Source organism: Schistocerca gregaria, chromosome 9, assembly GCF_023897955.1.
Source record: "Schistocerca gregaria isolate iqSchGreg1 chromosome 9, iqSchGreg1.2, whole genome shotgun sequence".
NCBI classification, from domain to species: domain Eukaryota; kingdom Metazoa; phylum Arthropoda; class Insecta; order Orthoptera; family Acrididae; genus Schistocerca; species Schistocerca gregaria.
In genome coordinates this window covers 259398464-259410867 of record NC_064928.1, presented here as the reverse complement: position 1 = coordinate 259410867, position 12404 = coordinate 259398464, and positions in this window count along the sequence as shown.

Genomic DNA, 12404 nt, shown 5'->3' with positions numbered 1-12404 from the left:
CCAGATAGTCACATTGGCCGCACTTCTGTCTGAAACGTTTACATTTATCGCCTGCAAAGCTATGCCGCGTGCTGCGGTATGCCGAGACACTAAAAGCACCATAGTAGAACACAGATGAAGCTTCTAAGGTGATGTAATAGCCAGTAAGATGTAGTACAATTCAAGTTTTAGGTATCGATTATTGACTTTTTACCCTTCTTTGGTGCCTTGGACATGAGCTAGGAACTTAAGATTTTGCATGAAAGGAGAACTAGCAGCCGCGTTGTACGGAGAATGTGAAAAGTGTTAATATGTAGTAAAAACCTGAGAAATCTGTCCGTTTTCGTCATTTGTAATCGAATCGACTTAAAGCCAGATAGTCACATTGGCCGCACTTCTGTCTGAAACGTTTACATTTATCGTCTGCAAAGCTATGACGCGTGCTGCGGTATGCGGAGACACTAAAAGCACCATAGTAGAACACAGATGAAACTTCTAAGTTGATGTAATAGCCAGTAAGAAGTAGTACAATTCAAGATTAATTATCGATTACTGACTTTTTACCCTTCTTTAGGGGCTTTGGACAAGAGCTAGGAACTTAAGATTTTGCATGAAAAGAGGACTAGCAGCCCCGTTGCACGGAAGAATGTGAAAAGTGTTCATATGTGACAAAAACCTTAGAAAACCGTCCGTTTTCGTCATTTGTTATCGAATCGACGTAAAGCCAGATCGTCACAATGGTCGCACTTCTGACTGAAACGGTTACATTTATCGTCTGCAAAGCTATGTCGCGTGCTGCGGTATGCGGAGACACTAAAAGCACCATAGTAGAACACAGTTGAAGCTTCTAAGTTGATGTAATAGCCAGTAAGAAGTCATGCAATTCAAGTTTTAGGTATCGATTATTGGCTTTTTACCCTTCATTGGTGTCTTGGACATGAGCTAGGAACTTAAGATTTTGCATGAAAGGAGCACTAGCAGCTGCGTTGCACGGGAGAATGTGAAAAGTGTTCATATGTAGTAAAAACCTGAGAAATCCGTCCGTTTTCGTCATTTGTTATCGAATCGGCTTATAGCCAGATCGTCATATTGGCCGCACTTCATTTGGAAACGGTTACATTTATCGTTTGCAAATTATGTCGCGTGCTGCAGTATGCCGAGACACTAAAAGCACCATAGTAGAACACAGATGAAGCTCCTAAGTTGATGTAATAGCCAGTAAGAAGTAGTACAATTCAAGTTTTAGGTATCGATAATTGACTTTTTACCCTTCTTTGGTGCCTTGGACATGAGCTAGGAACTCAAGATTTTGCATGAAAGAAGGACTATCAGCCGCGTTGCAAGGGAGAATGTGAAAGGTGTTCATATGTAATAAAAACCTAAGAAATCCGTCCGTTTTCGTCATTTATTATCGAATCGACTTAAAGCCAGATAGTCACATTGGCCGCACTTCTGTCTGAAACGTTTACATTTATCGTCTGCAAAGCTATGCCGCGTGCTGCGGTATGCCGAGACACTAAAAGCACCATAGTAGAACACAGATGAAGCTTCTAAGGTGATGTAATAGCCAGTAAGATGTAGTACAATTCAAGTTTTAGGTATCGATTATTTACTTTTTACCCTTCTTTGGTGCCTTGGACATGAGCTAGGAACTTAAGATTTTGCATGAAAGGAGAACTAGCAGCAGCGTTGTACGGGAGAATGTGAAAAGTGTTCATATGTAGTAAAAACCTGAGAAATCCGTCCGTTTTCGTCATTTGTTATCGAATCGACTCAAAGCCAGATCGTCACATTGGCCGCTCTTCTCTCTGAATCGGTTGTACTTATCGTCTACAAGGCTATGTCGCGTGCTGCGGTATGCGGAGACACTAAAAGCACCATAGTAGAACACAGATGAAGCTTCTAAGTTGATGTAATAGCCAGTAGGAAGTAGTACAATTCAAGATTAATTATCGATTACTGACTTTTTACCCTTCTTTAGGGGCCTTGGACATGAGCTAGGAACTTAAGATTTTGCATGAAAGGAGGACTAGCAGCCCTGTTGCACGGAAGAATGTGAAAAGTGTTCATATGTAATAAAAACCTGAGAAATCCGTCCGTTTTCGTCATTTGTTATCGAATCGACGTAAAGCCAGATCGTCACAATGGTCGCACTTCTGACTGAAACGGTTACATTTATCGTCTGCAAAGCTATGTCGCGTGCTGCGGTATGCGGAGACACTATAAGCACCATAGTAGAACACAGATTAAGCTTCTAAGTTGATGTAATAGCCAGTAAAAAGTAGTACAATTCAAGTTTTAGGTATCGATTATTGACTTTTTACCCTTCATTGGTGTCTTGGACATGAGCTAGGAACTTAAGCTTTTGCATGAAAGGTGGACTAGCAGCTGCGTTGCACGGGAGAATGTGAAAAGTGTTAATATGTAGTAAAAACCTGAGAAATCCGTCCGTTTTCGTCATTTGTTATCGAATCGACTTAAAGCCAGAACGTCACATTGGCCGCTCTTCTCTCTGAAACGGTTGTACTTATCGTCTGCAAAGCTATGTCGCGTGCTGCGGTATGCCGAGACACTAAAAGCACCATAGTAGAACACAGATGAAGCTTCTAAGTTGATGTAATAGCCAGTAGGAAGTAGTACAATTTAAGTTTTAGGTATCGATTATTGACTTTTTACCCTTCTTTCGTGCCTTGGACATGAGCTAGGAACTTAAGATTTTGCATGAGAGGAGAACTAGCAGCCGCGTTGCACGGGAGAAAGTGAAAAGTGTTCATATGTAGTAAAAACCTGAGAAATCCGTCCGTTTTCGTCATTTGTTATCGAATCGACTTAAAGCCAGATCGTCACATTGGCCGCTCTTCTCTCTGAAACGGTTGTACTTGTCGTCTGCAAAGCTATGTTGCGTGCTGCGGTATGCGGAGACACTAAAAGCACCATAGTAGAACACAGATGAAGCTTCTAAGTTGATGTAATAGCCAGGAAGAAGTAGTACGATTCAAGTTTTAGGTATCGATTATTGTCTTTTTAAACTTCTTTGGCGCCTTGGACATGAGCTAGGACCTTAAGATTTTGCGTGAAAGGAGGACTAGCAGCCGCGCTGCACGGGAGAATGTGAAAAGTGTTCATATGTAGTAAAAACAGAGAAATCGGTCCGTTTTCGTCATTTGTTATCAAATCAACTTAAAGCCAGATCGTGACATTGGCCGCACTTCTGTCTGAAACTGTTACATTTATCGTCTACAAAGCTATGTCGCGTGCGGCGGTATGTGGAGACATAAAAAGGACCAACCTAGAACACAGATGAAGCTTCTAAGTTGATGTAATAGCCAGTAAGAAGTCATACAATTCAAGTTTTAGGTATCGATTATTGACTTTTTACCCTTCTTTGGTGCCTTGGACATGAGCTAGGAACTTAAGATTTTGCATGAAAGGAGGGCTAGCAGCCGCGTTGCACGGGAGAATGTGAAAAGTGTTCATATGTAGTAAAAACCTGAGAAATCCGTCCGTTTTCGTCTTTTGCTATCGAATCGACTTATAGCCAGATCGTCACATTGGCCGCACTTCATTTGGAAACGGTTACATTTATCGTCTGCAAAGCTATGCCGCGTGCTGCGGTATGCCGAGCCACTAAAAGCACCATAGTAGAACACAGATGAAGCTTCTAAGTTGATGTAATAGCCAGTAAGATGTAGTACAATTCAAGTTTTAGGTATCGATTATTGACTTTTTACCCTTCTTTGGTGCCTTGGACATGAGCTAGGAACTTAAGATTTTCATGAAAGGAGAACTAGCAGCCGCGTTGCACGGGAGAATGTGAAAAGTTTTCATATGTAGTAAAAACCTGAGAAATCCGTCCGCTTTCGTCATTTGTTATCGAATCGACTTAAAGCCAGATCGTCACATTGGCCGCTCTTCTCTCTGAAACGGTTGTACTTATCGTCTGCAAAGCTATGTCGCGTGCTGCGGTATGCGGAGACACTAAAAGCACCATAGTAGAACACAGATGAAGCTTCTAAGTTGATGTAATTGCCAGTAAGAAGTAGTACAATTCTAGTTTTAGGTATCGAGAATTGACTTTTTACCCTTCTTTGGTGCCTTGGACATGAGATAGGAATTCAAGATTTTGCATGAAAGGAGGACTAGCAGCCGCGTTGCAAGGGAGAACGTGAAAGGTGTTCATATGTAATAAAAACCTAAGAAATCCGTCCGTATTCGTCACTTGTTATCGAATCGACTTAAAGCCAGATAGTCACATTGGCCGCACTTCTGTCTGAAACGTTTACATTTATCGTCTGCAAAGCTATGACGCGTGCTGCGGTATGCGGAGACACTAAAAGCACCATAGTAGAACACAGATGAAGCTCGTAAGTTGATGTAATTGCCAGTAAGAAGTAGTACAATTCAAGTTTTAGGTATCGATTATTGACTTTTTACCCTTCTTTGGTGCCTTGGACATGAGCTAGGAACTTAAGATTTTGCATGAAAGGAGAACTAGCAGCCGCGTTGTACGGAGAATGTGAATGTGTTCATATGTAGTAAAAACATGAGAAATCTGTCCGTTTTCGTCATTTGTTATCGAATCGACTTAAAGCCAGATCGTCACAATGGTCGCACTTCTGACTGAAACGGTTACATTTATCGTCTGCAAAGCTATATCGCGTGCTGCGGTATGCGGAGACACTAAAAGCACCATAGTAGAACACAGTTGACGCTTCTAAGTTGATGTAATAGCCAGTAAGAAGTAGTACAATTCAAGTTTTAGGTATCGATTATTTACTTTTTACCCTTCTTTGGTGCCTTGGACATGAGCTAGGAACTTAAGATTTTGCATGAAAGGAGGGCTAGCAGCTGGGTTGCACGGGAGAATGTGAAAAGTGTTCATATGTAGTAAAAACCTGAGAAATCCGTCCGTTTTCGTCTTCTGCTATCGAATCGACTTATAGCCAGATCGTCACACTGGCCGCACTTCATTTGGAAACGGTTACATTTATCGTCTGCAAAGCTATGCCGCGTGCTGCGGTATGCCGAGCCACTAAAAGCACCATAGTAGAACACAGATGAAGCTTCTAAGTTGATGTAATAGCCAGTAAGATGTAGTACAATTCAAGTTTTAGGTATCGATTATTGACTTTTTACCCTTCTTTGGTGCCTTGGACATGAGCTAGGAACTTAAGATTTTCATGAAAGGAGAACTAGCAGCCGCGTTGCACGGGAGAATGTGAAAAGTTTTCATATGTAGTAAAAACCTGAGAAATCCGTCCGCTTTCGTCATTTGTTATCGAATCGACTTAAAGCCAGATCGTCACATTGGCCGCTCTTCTCTCTGAAACGGTTGTACTTATCGTCTGCAAAGCTATGTCGCGTGCTGCGGTATGCGGAGACACTAAAAGCACCATAGTAGAACACAGATGAAGCTTCTAAGTTGATGTAATTGCCAGTAAGAAGTAGTACAATTCTAGTTTTAGGTATCGAGAATTGACTTTTTACCCTTCTTTGGTGCCTTGGACATGAGACAGGAACTCAAGATTTTGCATGAAAGGAGGACTAGCAGCCGCGTTGCAAGGGAGAACGTGAAAGGTGTTCATATGTAATAAAAACCTAAGAAATCCGTCCGTATTCGTCACTTGTTATCGAATCGACTTAAAGCCAGATAGTCACATTGGCCGCACTTCTGTCTGAAACGTTTACATTTATCGTCTGCAAAGCTATGACGCGTGCTGCGGTATGCGGAGACACTAAAAGCACCATAGTAGAACACAGATGAAGCTCGTAAGTTGATGTAATTGCCAGTAAGAAGTAGTACAATTCAAGTTTTAGGTATCGATTATTGACTTTTTACCCTTCTTTGGTGCCTTGGACATGAGCTAGGAACTTAAGATTTTGCATGAAAGGAGAACTAGCAGCCGCGTTGTACGGAGAATGTGAATGTGTTCATATGTAGTAAAAACCTGAGAAATCTGTCCGTTTTCGTCATTTGTTATCGAATCGACTTAAAGCCAGATCGTCACAATGGTCGCACTTCTGACTGAAACGGTTACATTTATCGTCTGCAAAGCTATATCGCGTGCTGCGGTATGCGGAGACACTAAAAGCACCATAGTAGAACACAGTTGACGCTTCTAAGTTGATGTAATAGCCAGTAAGAAGTAGTACAATTCAAGTTTTAGGTATCGATTATTTACTTTTTACCCTTCTTTGGTGCCTTGGACATGAGCTAGGAACTTAAGATTTTGCATGAAAGGAGGGCTAGCAGCTGGGTTGCACGGGAGAATGTGAAAAGTGTTCATATGTAGTAAAAACCTGAGAAATCCGTCCGTTTTCGTCTTCTGCTATCGAATCGACTTATAGCCAGATCGTCACACTGGCCGCACTTCATTTGGAAACGGTTACATTTATCGTCTGCAAAGCTATGCCGCGTGCTGCGGTATGCCGAGCCACTAAAAGCACCATAGTAGAACACAGATGAAGCTTCTAAGTTGATGTAATAGCCAATAAGATGTAGTACAATTCAAGTTTTAGGTATCGATTATTGACTTTTTACCCTTCTTTGGTGCCTTGGACATGAGCTAGGAACTTAAGATTTTGCATGAAAGGAGAACTAGCAGCCGCGTTGCACGGGAGAATGTGAAAAGTGTTCATATGTAGTAAAAACCTGAGAAATCCGTCCGTTTTCGTCATTTGTTATCGAATCGACTTAAAGCCAGATCGTCACATTGGCCGCTCTTCTCTCTGAAACGGTTGTACTTATCGTCTGCAAAGCTATGTCGCGTATTGCGGTATGCGGAGACACTAAAAGCACCATAGTACAACACAGATTAAGCTTCTAAGTCGATGTAATTGCCAGTAAGAAGTAGTACAATTCAAGTTTTAGGTATCGATAATTGACTTTTTACCCTTCTTTGGTGCCTTGGACATGAGCTAGGAACTCAAGATTTTGCATGAAAGGAGGACTAGCAGCCGCGTTGCAAGGGAGAATGTGAAAGGTGTTCATATGTAATAAAAACCTAAGAAATCCGTCCGTTTCCGTCATTTGTTATCGAATCGACTTAAAGCCAGATAGTCATATTGGCCGCACTTCTGTCTGAAACGTTTACATTTATCGTCTGCAAAGCTATGACGCGTGCGGCGGTATGTGGAGACACAAAAAGCACCAACCTAGAACACAGATGAAGCTTCTAAGTTGATGTAATAGCCAGTAAGAAGTCATACAATTCAAGTTTTAGGTATCGATTATTGACTTTTTACCCTTCATTGGTGTCTTGGACATGAGCTAGGAACTTAAGATTTTGCATGAAAGGAGGACTAGCAGCTGCGTTGCACGGGAGAATGTGAAAGGTGTTCATATGTAGTAAAAACCTGAGAAATCCGTCCGTTTTCGTCATTTGTTATCGAATCGGCTTATAGCCAGATCGTCATATTGGCCGCACTTCATTTGGAAACGGTTACATTTATCGTTTGCAAAAATATGTCGCGTGCTGCGGTATGCCGAGACACTAAAAGCACCATAGTAGAATACAGATGAAGCTTCTAAGTTGATGTAATTGCCAGTAAGAAGTAGTACAATTCAAGTTTTAGGTATCGATAATTGACTTTTTACCCTTCTTTGGTGCATTGGACATGAGCTAGGAACTTAAGATTTTGCATGAAAGGAGAACTAGCAGCCGCGTTGCACGGGAGAATGTGAAAAGTGTTCATATGTAGTAAAAACCTGAGAAATCCGTCCGTTTTCGTCATTTGTTATCGAATCGACTTAAAGCCAGATCGTCACATTGGCCGCTCTTCTCTCTGAAACGGTTGTACTTATCGTCTGCAAAGCTATGTCGCGTATTGCGGTATGCGGAGACACTAAAAGCACCATAGTACAACACAGATGAAGCTTCTAAGTTGATGTAATTGCCAGTAAGAAGTAGTACAATTCAAGTTTTAGGTATCGATAATTGACTTTTTACCCTTCTTTGGTGCCTTGGACATGAGCTAGGAACTCAAGATTTTGCATGAAAGGAGGACTAGCAGCCGCGTTGCAAGGGAGAATGTGAAAGGTGTTCATATGTAATAAAAACCTAAGAAATCCGTCCGTTTCCGTCATTTGTTATCGAATCGACTTAAAGCCAGATAGTCATATTGGCCGCACTTCTGTCTGAAACGTTTACATTTATCGTCTGCAAAGCTATGACGCGTGCGGCGGTATGTGGAGACACAAAAAGCACCAACCTAGAACGCAGATGAAGCTTCTAAGTTGATGTAATAGCCAGTAAGAAGTAGTACAATTCAAGTTTTAGGTATCGAGTATTGACTTTTTACCCTTCTTTGGTGCCTTGGACATGAGCTAGGAACTTAAGATTTTGCATGAAAGGAGATCTAGCAGCCGCGTTGCACGGGAGAATGTGAAAAGTGTTCATATGTAGTAAAAACCTGAGAAATCCGTCCGTTTTCGTCTTTTGCTATCGAATCGACTTATAGCCAGATCGTCACATTGGCCGCACTTCATTTGGAAACGGTTACATTTATCGTCTGCAAAGCTATGCCGCGTGCTGCGGTATGCCGAGCCACTAACAGCACCATAGTAGAACACAGATGAAGCTTCTAAGTTGATGTAATAGCCAGTAAGATGTAGTACAATTCAAGTTTTAGGTATCGATTATTGACTTTTTACCCTTCTTTGGTGCCTTGGACATGAGCTAGGAACTTAAGATTTTGCATGAAAGGGGAACTAGCAGCCGCGTTGCACGGGAGAATGTGAAAGGTGTTCATATGTAGTAAAAACCTGAGAAATCCGTCCGTTTTCGTCATTTGTTATCGAATCGACTTAAAGCCAGGTCGTCACATTGGCCGCTCTTCTCTCTGAAACGGTTGTAGTTATCGTCTGCAAAGCTATGTCGCGTGCTGCGGTATGCCGAGACACTAAAAGCACCATAGTAGAACACAGATGAAGCTTCTAAGTTGGTGTAATTGCCAGTAAGAAGTAGTACAATTCAAGTTTTAGGTATCGATAATTGACTTTTTACCCTTCTTTGGTGCCTTGGACATGAGCTAGGAACTCAAGATTTTGCATGAAAGGAGGACTAGTAGCCGCGTTGCAAGGGAGAATGTGAAAGGTGTTCATATGTAATAAAAACCTAAGAAATCCGTCCGTTTTCGTCATTTGTTATCGAATCGACTTAAAGCCAGATAGTCACATTGGCCGCACTTCTGTCTGAAACGTTTACATTTATCGTCTGCAAAGCTATGACGCGTGCTGCGGTATGCGGAGACACTAAAAGCACCATAGTAGAACACAGATGAAGCTCGTAAGTTGATGTAATAGCCAGTAAGAAGTAGTACAATTCAAGTTTAATTATCGATTACTGACTTTTTACCCTTCTTTGGGGCTTTGGACATGAGCTAGGAACTTAAGATTTTGCATGAAAGGAGGACTAGCAGCACCGTTGCACGGAAGAATGTGAAAAGTGTTCTTATGTAATAAAAACCTGAGAAATACGTCCGTTTTCGTCATTTGTTATCGAATCGACTTAAAGCCAGATCGTCACAATGGTCTAACTTCTGACTGAAACGTTTACATTTATCGTCTGCAAAGCTATATAGCGTGCTGCGGTATGCGGAGACACTAAAAGCACCATAGTAGAACACAGTTGAAGCTTCTAAGTTGATGTAATAGCCAGTAAGAAGTAGTACAATTCAAGTTTTAGGTATCGATAATTGACTTTTACCCTTCTTTGGTGCCTTGGACATGAGCTAGGAACTTAAGATTTTGCGTGAAAGGAGGACTAGCAGCCGCGTTGCAAGGGAGAATGTGAAAGGTGTTCATATGTAATAAAAACCTAAGAAATACGTCCGTTTTCGTCATTTGTTATCGAATCGACTTAAAGCCAGATAGTCACATTGGCCGCATTTCTGTCTGAAACGTTTACATTTATCGTCTGCAAAGCTATGACCCGTGCTGCGGTATGCGGAGACACTAAAAGCACCATAGTAGAACACAGATGATGCTCCTAAGTTGATGTAATTGCCAGTAAGAAGTAGTACAACTCAAATTTTAGGTATCGATTATTGACTTTTTACCCTTCTTTGTGCCTTGGACATGAGCTAGGAACTTAAGATTTTGCATGAAAGGAGAACTAGCAGCCGCGTTGTACGGATAATGTGAAAAGTGTTCATATGTAGTAAAAACCTGAGAAATCCGTCCGTTTTTGTCATTTGTTATCGAATCGACTTAAAGCCAGATCGTCACATTGGACGCTCTTCTCTCTGAAACGTTTGTACTTATCGTCTGCAAAGCTATGTCGCGTGCTGCGGTATGACGAGACACTAAAAGCACCATAGTAGAACACAGATGAAGCTTCTAAGTTGATGTAATAGCCAGCAAGAAGTAGTACAATTCAAGTTTTAGGTATCGATTATTGACTTTTTACCCTTCTTTTGTGCCTTGGACATGAGCTAGGAACTTAAGATTTTGCATGAAAGGAGATCTAGCAGCCGCGTTGCACGGGAGAATGTGAAAAGTGTTCATATGTAGTAAAAACCTGAGAAATCCGTCCGTTTTCGTCATTTGTTATCGAATGGACTTAAAACCAGATCGTCAAATTGGCCGCTCTTCTCTCTGAAACGCCTGTACTTATCGTCTGCAAAGCTATGTCGCGTACTGCGGTGTGCGGAGACACTAAAAGCACCATAGTAGAACACAGATGAAGCTTCTAAGTTGACGTAATTGCCAGTAAGAAGTAGTACAATTCAAGTTTTAGGTATCGATAATTGGCTTTTTACCCTTCTTTGGTGCCTTGGACATGAGCTAGGAACTTAAGATTTTGCATGAAAGGAGGACTAGCAGCCGCGTTGCAAGGGAGAATGTGAAAGGTGTTCATATGTAATAAAAACCTAAGAAATACGTCCGTTTTCGTCATTTGTTATCGAATCGACTTAAAGCCAGATAGTCACATTGGCCGCATTTCTGTCTGAAACGTTTACATTTATCGTCTGGAAGGCTATGACCCGTGCTGCGGTATGCGGAGACACTAAAAGCACCATAGTAGAACACAGATGAAGCTCCTAAGTTGATGTAATAGCCAATAATAAGTAGTACAATTCAAGTTTTAGGTATCGATTATTGACTTTTTACCCTTCTATGGTGGCTTGGACATGACCTAGGAACTTAAGATTTTGCATGAAAGGAGAACTAGCAGCCGCGTTGTACGGGAGAATGTGAAATGTGTTCATATGTACTAAAAACCTGAGAAATCCGTCCGTTTTCGTCATTTGTTATCGAATCGACTTAAAGCCAGATCGTCACATTGGCCGCTCTTCTCTCTCAAACGGTTGTAATTATCGTCTGCAATGCTATGTCGCGTGCTGCGGTATGCCGAGACACTAAAAGCACCATAGTAGAACACAGATGAAGCTTCTAAGTTGATGTAATAGCCAATAATAAGTAGTACAATTCAAGTTTTAGGTATCGATTATTGACTTTTTAGCTGGCTTTGGAGCCTTGGACATGAGCTAGGAACTAAAGGTTTTGCATAAAAGGAGGACTAGCAGCCGCGTTGCAAGGGAGAATGTGAAAGGTGTTCATATGTAATAAAAACCTTAGAAATCCGTCCGCTTTCGTCATTTGTTATCGAATCGACTTAAAGCCAGATAGTCACAATGGCCGCATTTCTGTCTGAAACGTTTACATTTATCGTCTGCAAAGCTATGACCCGTGCTGCGGTATGCGGAGACACTAAAAGCACCATAGTAGAACACAGATGAAGCTTCTAAGTTGATGTAATAGCCAGTAAGAAGTAGTACAATTCAAGTTTTAGGTATTGATTATTGACTTTTTACCCTTCATTGGTGTCTTGGACATGAGCTAGGAACTTACGATTTTGCATGAAAGGAGGACTAGCAGCTGCGTTGCACGGGAGAATGTGAAAAGTGTTCATATGTAGTAAAAACCTGAGAAATCCGTCCGTTTTCGTCATTTGTTATCCAAGCGGCTTATAGCCAGATCGTCACATTCGCCGCACTTCATTTGGAAACGGTTACATTTATCGTTTGCAAAGCTATGTCGCGTGCTGCGGTAAGCCGAGACACTAAAAGCACCATAGTAGAACACAGATGAAGCTCCTAAGTTGTTGTAATAGCCAGTAAGAAGAAGTACAATTCAAGTTTTAGGTATCGATTATTGACTTTTTACCCTTCTTTGGTGCCTTGGACATGAGCTAGGAACTTAAGATTTTGCATGAAAGGAGAACTAGCAGCCGCGTTGTACGGGAGAATGTGAAATGTGTTCATATGTAGTAAAAACCTGAGAAATCCGTCCGTTTTCGTCATTTGTTATCGAATCGACTTAAAGCCAGATCGTCACATTGGCCGCTCTTTTCTCTGAAACGGTTGTAATTATCGTCTGCAAAGCTATGTCGCGTGCTGCGGTATGCCGAGACACTAAAAGC